Source organism: Salvelinus sp. IW2-2015, linkage group LG4q.1:29, assembly GCF_002910315.2.
Source record: "Salvelinus sp. IW2-2015 linkage group LG4q.1:29, ASM291031v2, whole genome shotgun sequence".
Lineage (NCBI taxonomy): Eukaryota > Metazoa > Chordata > Actinopteri > Salmoniformes > Salmonidae > Salvelinus > Salvelinus sp. IW2-2015.
In genome coordinates this window covers 3,802,311-3,810,933 of record NC_036842.1, presented here as the reverse complement: position 1 = coordinate 3,810,933, position 8,623 = coordinate 3,802,311, and positions in this window count along the sequence as shown.

Sequence of the window (8,623 nt, the reverse complement as noted above, 5' to 3'; positions counted from 1 at the left end):
CAGAACGTTCTATAATTGAATAGAGAATAACTGTAGCTCAAAGGCATCCTTTTCAAGAACTGTTCTTCAGGAGGAACTTGATTGAACCCGTTCTGAGTGTTCCCCGTGGCATGGGGTGTGGCCAATACCTACCAATTTAGGTGTGTGTATGTGCACGTGTGTTATTTCATGCGCGTGTGTGTTTACTCATGTGCATGTGTGTGTGGTTTGTGCTTACATGCGTTCATGCACACAGCATGTGTGTTTATTCAAGTGTGTCCACGTGGCACAGTTTCCCACAACCTCCTCTCTTCATGCACCCTCGTCTCTATGCTGTATCTTACACGTGCATGTGTGTTCATTCAAATGTGTGTGTGTGTGTGTGTGTGTGCGCGGCACAGTTTCTATGTTGCAGCCAGTTCAGAGCTCCGAGTTCACTGCTTTGCACTGCTCCTTCATATCTGGCTAGAGGCTGTCTGGACTGGAGGGAACCCGCTTCCAGGGGCGGGGACATCACCAAGCTCTCCAATTGGTTCTGAGGGGAAGGCAGGGTTCCGTGAGGTCAGAAAGGCAACTTTCTCAGATCTCCTTATATGATCGCTGCAGAAAAACAATGCCTAAGCATAATTGTACTGTAGTATAGGTGATCCACATACCTTTTGGAGGTTGTGATTGTAGGTGTGATCCGTACCATATATTTATATACTTTATATAATACACCTGCATATATACAGTCAGGTCCATAATTATTGGCACCCTTGATAAAGATGCTAAATAATAGAAATACTGAGATATATATGAATGCTCAAAAAAATTGGGAAATTATATTTTATACTAATACAATTGCTCAGAGAAAGTCATTTTGTTGACTTTCTGAGAAAAATCAGAAAAAGATAGATTGGCACGGTGGCACCCCTGTTGTCAATACTCTAGCACAGGGGTGTCAAACTCATTCCACGGAGGGCCTAGTGTCTGCAGGTTTTTGGTTTTTCCTTTCAATAAAGCCCTAGACAACCAGGTGTGCGGAGTTCCTAACTAATTAGTGATGTTAATTCATCAATCAAGTACAAGGGAGGAGCGAAAACCCGCAGACACTCGGCCCCCCGTGGAATGAGTTTGACACCTATGCTCTAGCACGTCCCCTTGCGAGGATAACACTGAGCCTTTTTTCTAAAATGTTTTATGAGATTGATTGGAGAACACGTTGGGAGGGATCTTAGACTATTCCTCCATACAGAATCTTTCCAGATCCTTGATATCCTTCATCTGCTCTTATGGACTACCCTCTTCAATTTAAACCACAGGTTTTCAAATGGGGTTCAAGTCCGGAGACTGAGATGGCCATTGCATAATGTTGGTTTTGTGGTGATTTAACCACTTATTTGTGGATTTTGATGTGTGGTTGGGGTTATGGTCTTGCTGGAAGATTCACTTGGGGCTAAATGTCAGCCTCCTGGCAGAGGCAACCAGGTTTTTGGCCAAAATGTCCTGGTATTTGGTAAAGTTCATGATGCAGCTGACCTTAACAAGGGCCACAGGACCAGAAGAAGCAAAATAGCGCCATAACATAAAAAATGCACTACAATATTTTACTGTAGGTTTGAGGTACTTTTCTGCATATGCTTCCGTTTTTCGAAACCAAACCCAACATTGGCCAAAGATATCTATTTTCATGTCATCTGACCATAGCCAGTGCTTGACTTGGACATAAATAGGTGCTGGTACTCATTTTGGCATCTGATACTGTTTATATTTAGGTGCAGGAGCACCAAAATACTTTTGAGCTAATATTCTACAAGAGGAACAGGAGCTCAAGCAGTAGAACATTTTAGGTGCCGGTACTCATCTCCGGTGAGCTCCTGCCCAAGTCAAGCATTTACCATAGCACCGCCTAGAGCACCGCCTAGAGTTTGATAAACGGCATTGACACTTGGATTGGAACCGGTGCTATGGTCAGAGGACATAGGGAATTTATATATATTTTTTCTAAACAAATCATTTCAAATTCAAAGCTGAAATGCCTTGAGTCTATCAATATTGGCTTAACAGGTCACATAATAAGTTGCATGGACTCTTGTGCAATAATAGTGTTTTACATGATTTTTTAATGATTACAGTACCTCAACTCTGTACCCCACACATACAATTATCTGTAAGGTCCCTCAGTCGAGCAGTGCATTTCAAACACAGATTCAACCACAAAGACCAGGGAGGTTTTCCAATGCCTCTCAAAAAAGAGCACCTATTGGTAGAGGGGTAAAAACAAAGCAGACATTGAATATTCCTTTGAGCGTGGTGAAGTTATTAATTACACTTTGGATGGTGTATCAATAGACCCAGTCACTACAAAGATACAGGCGTCCTTCCTAACTCAGTTACTGGAGAGGAAGGAAACCACTCAGGGATTTCTCCATGAGGCCAATGGTGACTTTAAAGTGGTTACAGAGTTTAATGGCTGTGATAGGAGGAAACTGAGGACGGATCAACAGCAATGCCGTTACTCCACAATACTAACCTAATTGACAGAGTGAAAAGAAGGAAGTCTGTGCAGAATAAAAAATATTCCTGTTTGCAACAAGGCACTAAAGTAATAGTGCAAACTATTTGGCAAATCCATTAATATTTTGTACTGAATACAAAGTGTAATGTTTTGGGCAAATCCATTACAACACATTACTGAGTATCACTCTCCATATTTTCAAGCATAGTGGTCGCTGCATCATGTTATGGGTATGCTTGTAATATTTAAGAACTGAAATTGGCATGCTGACTACAGGAATGTCCACCAGAGCTGTTGCCAGATAATTTAATGTTAATTTCTCTACCATAAGCTGTGCCTCCAACATTGTTTTAGAGAATTTGTCAGTCAGTCCAACCGGCCTCACAACCGCAGACCGCATGTAACCACGCCAGCCCAGGGCCTCCACATCCGGCTATTGAAACGGGTCCTTCTGGCACCTTCTACCATACCCCGTTCAAAGGCACTTAAATATTTTGTCTTGCCCATTCACCCTCTGAATGGCACACATACACAATCCATCTCTCACTTGTCGCAAGGCTTAAAAATGATTCTTTACCTGTCTCCTCCCCTTCATCTACACTGATTGAAGTGGATTTAACAAGTGACATCAATAAGGGATCATAGGTTTCCCCTGGATTCACTTGGTCAGTCTATGTCATGGAAAGAACAGGTGTTCCTAATGTTTTGTACACTCAGTGCTCTAAATCATTACGGTAGCTGTAGTAATGGTAAGAACTTACAGTATGAGGAGCAGATGGGTCATGTTCAGTGGGTAGACGTTGTGGAACGTTGCGGACAGAAACTTCATGAATAGAGAGGACACGATTCCTTATTCTACATGTCAGAGAACATAAACTCAGCAAAAAAAGAAACGTCCCTTTTTCAGGACCCTGTCTTTCAAAGAGAATTTGTAAAGATCCCAATGACTTCACAGATCTTCATTGTAAAGGGTTTAAACACTGTTTCCCATGATTGTTCAATGAACAATAAACAATTAATGAACATGCACCTGTGGAACGGTCGTTAAGACACTAACAGCTTATAGACGGTAGGCAATTAAGGTCACAGTTATGAAAACTTAGGACACTGAAGAGGACTTTCTACTGACTCTGAAAAACACCAAAAGAAAGCTGCCCAGGGTCCCTGCTCATCTGCGTGAACGTGCCTTAGGCATGCTGCAAGGAGGCATGAGGACTGCAGATGTGGCCAGGGCAATAAATTGCAATGTCCGTACTGTGAGACGCCTAAGACAGAGCTACAGGGAGACAGGACGGACAGCTGATCGTCCTCGCAGTGGCATACCACGTGTAACAACACCTGCACAGGATCGGTACATCCGAACATCACACCTGCGGGACAGGTACAGGATGGCAACAACAACTGCCCGAGTTACACCAGGAACGCACAATCCCTCCATCAGTGCTCAGACTGTCAGCAATAGGCTGAGAGAGGCTGGACTGAGGGCTTGTAGGCCTGTTGTAAGGCAGGTCCTCACCAGACATCACCGGCAACAACGTTGCCTATGTTCACAAACCCACCGTCACTGGACCAGACAGGACTGGCAAAAAGTGCTCTTCACTGATGAGTCACGGTTTTGTCTCACCAGGGGTGATGGTCGGATTTGCGTTTATCGTCATGGTCTGGGGCGGTGTGTCACAGCATCATCGGACTAGCTTGTTGTCATTGCAGGCAATCTCAACGCTGTGCGTTACAGGGAAGACATCCTCCTCTCTCATGTGGTACCTTTCCTGTATGACAATGCCATACTGCTTGTTCTGTGCATGATTTCCTGCAAGACAGGAATGTCAGTGTTCTGCCATGGCCAGCAAAGAGCCCGGATCTCAATCCCATTGAGCACGTCTGGGACCTGTTGGATTGGAGGGTGAGGGCTAGGGCCATTCCCCCCAGAAATGTCAGAGAACTTGCAGGTGCCTTGGTGGATGAGTGGGGTAACATCTCACAGCAAGAACTGGCAAATCTGGTGCTGTCCATGAGGAGGAGATGCACTGCAGTACTTAATGCAGCTGGTGGCCACACCAGATCCTGACTGTTACTTTTAATTTTGACCCCCCCCCCCTTTGTTCAGGGAAACATGTCTGTGGAACTTGTTCAGTTTGTCTCAGTTGTTGAATCTTATGTTTGTACAAATATTTACACATGTTTAGTTTGCTGAAAATAAACGCAGTTGACAGTGAGAGGACGATTCTTTTTTTTGCTGAGTTTATTTCTATCTGAATTCCACATAACGTTGTGCCCTGCTGAACACGCCCCATGTCTCATTCAGTGGCAGTACTAATCACCATGTAGCCCCTATGCAAGTCACGCCAACATTTTTGACTTCTTTATGAAGTTTAGTTTTAAAAAGTTTAGCAGTTTAGAGGACTGGACTTCTCCATGGAACTAGAAAATGGCTTTGGGGCAATTCCAGGGTAAACATGCGAAACAAAAAACATTTATTCAAAGTTTAACAAACCATACAACTATATGCACAAGGGCTACCTTTAATAACAATTTACACTGAACATTTGACAAAAACACATTTACTGGAAGAACTGTGCAGATTGGTTTGGGAACAGAATTTCAGTCAAATCTCCCTCAGTTTTTTATGTGTCCACGTTTACCAAAAACTCTGTTAAATATCTGGTCCGAATGAAGATTCAACGTTGTCTGCAGAAAGACTGGGTTATCAGCTATAACATGACACTGACTTGGCGATGTATCCTAAATAGGTACACAAAGGTATTATTTTAATGAGCTCTGCCCCCAAACAAGACCACATTTCGTTTGTCCGGGATAAATCAAATAATCACCAATAATCAAAACCTCAAATTGTATTTGTCACATGCTTCATTAACAACAGGTGTAGACAAACAGTGAAATGCTTACGGGTCCTTTTCCAACAATGCAGAGTTAAGATAAAACATATCAAATAGACATAGTGACACAAGGAATAAATACACCGTGAATAATGAAAAACAATAATAATAGCATGGCTAAATACAGGGAGKACCAGTACTGAGTCRATGTCCAGGGGTACGAGGTAATTGAGGTAGCTATGTACAAATAGGTAGGGATAAAATGACTAGGCAACAAGATAGATAGTCGACTGAGCTGTAGCAGCAGCGTATGTGGTGAGTGTGAAAGTATGTGTGTGGGTGTTTGTGTGGCGTCAGTATGCACGTGTGTGCATGCTATGTTTGTGTGGACGTATGTACTGTGTGTGTGTGTTGGGGTGTCAGTGTAATTATGTGTGAGTGTGTGGGTAGAGTCCAGTGTGTGTGCATAAAGTCAGTGCAAGAGAGTTATAATTAAAAAAAGGTAATTGCAGGTAGCCATTGGATTAGCTATTTAGTAGCCTTGTTTAGCAGTCTTATGGCTTGGGGGTTGAAGCTGTTCAGGACTTGATGCACTGGTACCGCTTGCCATTCGGGTGGCAGAGAGAACAGTCTTAGGCATGGGTGGCTGGAGTCTTTGACCATTTTTGGGGCCTTCCTCTGACACCACCTGGTATAGAGGTCCTGGATGGCAGGGAGCTCAGCCCAAGTGATGTACTGGGCCATACTCACCACACTCTGTAGCGCCTTGCGGTTGGATGCCTTACAGTTGCTGTAGCAAGCAGTGATGCAGCCAGTCTTGATGGTCTCAATAATGCAGCTGTATAATGTTTTGAGGATCTGAGGACCCATGCCAAATCTTTTCAGCCCCCTGACGGGGAAGAGGAGCTACCGTGCCCTCTGTGTGGGTGTGTGTGTGGACCATGTTAATTCCTTGGTGATGTGGACACAGAGGAACTAGAAGCTCTCGACCCGCTCCACTACAGCCCCATCGATGTGGAGGGGGAAGTGCTCGACCCTCCATTTCCTTTAGTCCACGATCAGCTCCGTTGTCTTGCTGACGTTGAGGGAGAGGTTGTTGTCCTGGCACCACACTGCCAGGTCTCTGACCTCCTCCCAATAGGCTGCCTCATCCACGATCAGTCCTACCATCGTGGTGTCATCAGTAAACTTGATGATGGTGTTGGAGTTGTGCAGAGCCACACAGTTGTGGTTGAACAGGGAGTACAGGAGGACTAAGCACACACCACTGAGGGACCCCCATGTTGATGCTCAGTGTAGTAGATGYGCTGTTGCCTACCCTCACCGCCTGGGGGCGGCCCGTCAGGAAGGATTCAGTTGCAGATGGAGGTGTTCAGTCCCAGGGTCCTGAGCTTGGTGATGAGTTTGGAGGGGACTATGGTGTTGAATGMTGAGKTGTAGTCAATGAACAGCATTCTTACATAGGTATTTATTTTGTCCAGAGGGGTGAGAACAGTGTGGAGTACAATAGAGATTGCGTCATCTGTGGATCTATTGGGGCAGGGTGCGAATTGGAGTGGATCCAGGGTGCCTGATATGATGGTGTTGATTTCAGCCATGACCACCCTGTCAAAGCATTTCATGGCTATAGATGTGAGTGCTACAAGGCGATAGTCATTTAGGCAGGTTACCTTGGCTTTCTTGTGCAGGGGACTATGGTGGTCTGCTTGAAACAAGTTGGTTGTCACACCCTGATCTGTTTCACCTGTCTTTGTGCTTGTCTCCACCCCCCTCCAGGTGTCGCCCATCTCCCCATTATCCCCAGTGTATTTATACCTGAGTTCTCTGTTTGTCTGTTGCCAGATCATTTTGTTTCGTCAAGCCTACCAGCGTTTTTTCCCGTGCTCCTTGTTGTCTATAGTTCCTGTTTTCTAGCTTTCCCGTTTTTTTTTTACCATTCTGTCTGCCTTGTCATTCTTTACCTTGTCACAGCACCCTGGATCACTGACCTCTGCCTGCCCTTGACCTGTCGTTTGCCTGCCCCCCTGTTTTTGTAATAAACTTTTRTTACTTCAAAACTGTTTGCATCTGGGTCTTCTCCTGAGACTTGACATTGGTATTACAGACTGGGTCAGGGATAGGTTGAAAATGTCAGTAAAGACACTTGCCAGTTGGTCAGAACATGTTCTGAGGATGTGTCCTGCTATTCCGTCTGGCCCCGCAGCATTATGAAGTTTAATCTGTTTAAAAAGTCTTACTCACATCGGCTACRGAGAGCGAGATAACACAGTCGTCCAGAACAGCTGGTGCTCTCGTGCATGGTTCAGTGTTGTTTGCCTCAAAGCAAATATAGAAGGCATTTGGCTCATCTGGTAGCCTTTGCTTATTCCATATTTTCTAGAATAGAAAATGGTGGGAAAATGTATATATGCCTTATGTAAAAAAAWATATAGACTCGTAGCTTTCATTTGATAACCTATTTAACATGCTCCTGTGAACTTCACATGTTTGTGCTCATGCGTCCTTTCACACTGAACAAAAATATAAACGCAACATGCCACAATTTCCAACATTTTACTGAGTTTCAGTTCATATAAGGAAAAAAGTCAATTTAAATAAATAAATTAGGCCCTAATCTATGGATTTCACATGACAGGGAATACAGATATGCATCCGTTGGTCACAGATATCTTTAAAAAAAGTTATGGGCGTCGATCAGAAAAGCAGTCAGTATCTGGTGTGACCACCTTTGCCTCATGCAGCTCGACACATCTCCTTCGCATAGAGTTTATCAGGCTGTTGATTGTGGCCTGTGGAATGTTGTCTCATGCCTATTCAATGGCTGTGCGAAGTTTCTGGATATTGGTTTGAACTGGAACRCGCTGTCGTACACGTCGATCCAGAGCATCCCAAACATGCTCAATGGGGTGACATGTCTGGTGAGTATGCAGGCCATGGAAGAACTGGGAAATTTTTAGCATCCAGGAATTCTGTACAGATCCTTGCTACACGGGCCGTACGTTACCATGCTGAAACATGAGGACCTCAGAATATCGTCACGGTATCACTGTGCATTCAAATTGCMATAGATGAAATGCAATTGTGTACGTTGTCCATAGCTTATGCCTGCCCATACCATAACCCCACCACCATGAGGCACTCTGTTCACAACGTTGACTTCAGAAACCACTCACCCACACAACGCCATCTGCCATCTGTCTGCCATCTGCCCGGTACAGTTGAAACCGGGATTCCTCTGTGAAGAGCACACTTCTCCAGCGTGCCAGTGGCCACCGAAGGTGAGCATTTGATAGCATCATGGTATCAT